Genomic DNA, 3,604 nt, shown 5'->3' on the forward strand with positions numbered 1-3,604 from the left:
TATTAAAATACATAGCTAAATATTTATGGAATGAACATCTTTGAAAAGATGACATTTTTACAAGATAATTACATTGATGATAATTTCTTGCCTATGAAAAGATTATTTTTCCCCAGTGTTTTAAAGAGATTATTTCATTTTAACAAAACATATGGGAAAAAAACCAGAAAATTATCTGTAGAAAACAAAGTGATATTACGGTTTGCTATGTTTGCATAGCAGTAAAGTATGCTAAGTAATTCACAATTTGTTGCAAATTTGTCAAAAAAAGAGTGTTCTCATGTTTTTCTACAAATTATTTCCACAAGAAGCCTGTTCAATAATTTATTACAAAATATTTTGTTATTGTTTGTTGTTGTTTTTGTTGTGTCCCATTGAGTTGTCTGTGACTCACAGTAACCCTAAGCACAATAGTTCTGAACTCTGTCATATTTTGAGCCAGTCTCACTGTCTGCAACACACCTACCATGAAGATTTAAAGCCAGTGTTTGCTTATTTTTAACACTTTCAATTGCATAATGTTATGAATTTACTAAAATCATGGCAATTTATTATTATCTATGCCACAGGTCTTTTCTTTTATGGATTACTAAGAAAAGGGATTTTTCTTAATTGTTTTCAGTATAGAACTCCCTCCCAAATTGGAACATTTTCTAAAGGTTCTGTTCCCCTTTCCCCTAGAAGCTTCAACATATGACTAATAGTCTAATGGCATAACTAGATAGCAGAATGTTCTACCAACACTTCCATGTTGTATCTTTTACTGCACCATGGTATTCTATAGTGCGCCACACTTTCTCAATGCTTTGATTTGTGGAACAGCATTTTGACTGTTTTAATTTTCTTGATACTGTCAGTAATAGTGCTATGAATGTGTTGTTGTGTACAGTCATGTCAAAACTGCCCCATCACTAACCTTCAAGCAGCTTTCCAGAGTCTGTAAAATCACATGGTAGGAGATTATACATCCTTCTGCTGTGTGGCTGGTAAATTTGAACTATTTGTTTTTGGAATTACAGCACAATTTCTTACCACGTAGATGTACATATTTCTGTTTGTGTCTCCGTTCTGATTTCCTCGAGATATATTCCTAGCAGTGGAATAATTAGAAAAAGGACATAACTGTGTGGTTTTGCTCAAAATCACCATCTGTTTTATCTTAGTCACAAATGTCACTTGTTATTCTGCCAAAAGGAGACACTGCCACTTTCCACTAAGACATTTTCTCCCCAAAGAATCCTGCTTTTCTTTTATCTATGACATTTCTCCCACACCATTGGCATGTAATTGTTTATACTTTGGAAGTCATGAACGAAAGGCATCTATTTGAAAGAAGATCACTGTTTCTTCTTGGGTAAAGAGTACCTGAAATTTTGCAGAAAATTTAAAGTTGAAAGATTGTTGTTGTTAGATGTCATTGAGTCGAGTATAAATCATAGTGACCCTGTGAACAACAGATCTGAAGCCTGTCCTGTCTTTACTCTCCTCATCATCTGTCATGGTTGAGCCCACTGCTTCTGTTATTCTGTCAATCCATCCCTTAAAATAGTTTGTTCTACAAAGTTTGAATACATTGTTTTTCACACTGAATCTTTCCCATTTCTTTCATCCCCCAACCAATCTTGTGACTTATGATTAGCCATCCTCCCATCCTCAAACCTCTGCTTCCACCCTCTCCCCACCCCCACCTTAGATCCTCATACTCATTCTAATTATGATTTTATTCAATATTTGTCCTTATGGGACTGAGCTAGTTTACTCAGCATAATGCAATCCAGTACCTTCCAAGTTAGGTAATAATTTGCAAAATCATTGCTCCTGTATGCTGCGTAATATTCCATTGTGTGAATGTACCATAATTTCTCAATCCATCTGATTGTTTTTGGATATTTGGACTATTTCCATGTTCTTGCGATGGTGACTTTGCTTTGTCTTTCTGAGCTTCCCTTTGAAATATTTTTTTCAACTTTTTTACTTCCTGCTTTCTTCCCTTTGTTTTGGCTTGTTGGTGCTTTAGTGACACACTCAGAGTCTCTTTGGACATCCAGCTTGGTCTTTACTTTCTCCTCTGTCTTTGAATAAACTTTTGTATTTTTCATGGATGATAAGAGAGGAAAACTTTTGATGAAATGAAGTGACATAGTGACTATAGCAATGGGCTCAAATATGTCAGAGATGGTAAGAAAGGGAGAACATAGGGAAAGGTTTAGATCTTTTGTTCATAGAGTCCTTATGATTCAGAGTCAACTTGAGGGTACATAACAAAAACAAGAACAAAGTATTTTAGTCATTGATTATGTAAGTGTTGTAACAACTTCTATACTAATTCTCAGCAGTTACTTAGGTGGTGGAAGTTCAGGTTATCTGTTAAGGTTTGGGTTTGTTTTTTTTTCTTAACAGCTTTTTGAACATTTTTTAGGTTTGAAAATCAAAACACACAATGATATGATTTTAATAGAACAAACCAATTAAAAGATTAACACAATTTCAGTAGAACATTAGAAACAAAGTAGTGAACACGTTCTATTACTATACGTGTCTCCTATTACGTATAGTTATAGAACGTGTGTTTTACATTCAGCTCAAACAGGAAATCTTATTTACTTTTTGGAGCTCTGGGGTGGGGGATATAACCCACAGTGAATTTTGCTGCAAACTCCAAGTTTGCACAGTTAGAGTTCATTTCTAGGAATAAAGATCAGGTTCCTTCAGTTGGGACTTAGAATTTTGTAAACCCAAAGAAGGTCCTTATTGGGTTAAAATGTAACAGTAGTGAGAGGATTGTTTGGTTTAGTTTCCATTTTGTTTTGGTTTTCTATTTTCTATGTAAGCATTTATCCAAATAACTACTGTCCAATTTGAAGAAAAGATAATGACACACCCACAGAGACCTTGGTGGAAAGTTACAAATGATTTTTTATTCACACTCTTCATTATTGCCTTTGAGGAGCAACAAAAATAACCTTCTTTGTAAATTTTAAATTTTTCCACAAACAGTGGAATAACGAATTCCACAAGAAGTCACCTTAATGTGTTTTTAACAAAAGAACTTCGAGTGACAATCTGTCTCTGCTTTTAAATTACAGAAGGGGTATCACTAAACTTATGAACAGATCAACAGAACTGTGTGGAACATAAAGTCATCTAGCAGATATGTTTTGTTGAGTTGGATAATTATGTTGGGTGGAAAATCAGAAAGAATGGATATTATTTATCTGAAAGTCAAAGGGCAGGACAGAATGGAGAGGTCTACCTGAAAGACAAACAGTAGGTAACTCTAGACACACACACACACACACACACACACACACACACACACGGTGTCTCACATATGCATCAACATCAAGTTTAACCTTCCATATACTAAGATAGAAGTTGATTCACAAAGATTTTTTTTCTGATGTAAATTATGGTAGCATGCTATTTGCAAATGATATTAATCATTTTAATCTTTGTTTTAAAAATTTCAGATAATTAATCCTGGATGTGCTCACCAAATTGTGGCAAGAAATCTGGAGAACAACCACTTGGCCAACTGACTGGAAGAGATCTATATTTGTTCCCATTCCAAAGAAAGGTGACCCAAGTGAGTGTGGAAACTACA

The sequence above is a fragment of the Elephantulus edwardii genome, unplaced genomic scaffold, assembly GCF_000299155.1.
Source record: "Elephantulus edwardii isolate Elephantulus edwardi_28Jun2011 unplaced genomic scaffold, EleEdw1.0 scaffold00023, whole genome shotgun sequence".
Lineage (NCBI taxonomy): Eukaryota > Metazoa > Chordata > Mammalia > Macroscelidea > Macroscelididae > Elephantulus > Elephantulus edwardii.